Raw genomic sequence first — 465 nt, forward strand, 5'->3', positions numbered from 1 at the left:
GACAATATTCAAAATAGGCAAATTGTGAATATTGTGGAATTGTGGAAAATTGTGAGGTAACGGAATCAGTGTTACATGTCTTATTGGAATGTAGGAAATATGAGGAGGAAAGAAGGGAAATGTTTCAAATGCTAAAGAAAGACATTGTAAATGTTAATGTTCAGAAGCTTTTAGAAGGAAGTACTTGGAATGTGGTCAAACATCTCATGATTTACCTAAAAAAAATACAGGATTGATGGAAAGAATATAATTAGTTCCCTTGTTTGTCATATACTGCTCCACACTCCAGTCTGGTATGTGGCGATAATGCACCTTTAAAATTGGTTGTCAGCCACCAATCTAAAGAAGAAGAAGACAACCCAAAACCAAGACAGGGGATTATAGTACGGAATCATGTCATTGGGATTTTTTGTCACCATCATTTGGTTAAATCGACTCATATAAAAGAATATAGTCTTTTTGATT

Source organism: Sinocyclocheilus rhinocerous, unplaced genomic scaffold (assembly GCF_001515625.1).
Source record: "Sinocyclocheilus rhinocerous isolate Xijiao unplaced genomic scaffold, SAMN03320098_v1.1 scaffold945, whole genome shotgun sequence".
In the NCBI taxonomy this organism is placed as follows: Eukaryota; Metazoa; Chordata; class Actinopteri; order Cypriniformes; family Cyprinidae; genus Sinocyclocheilus; species Sinocyclocheilus rhinocerous.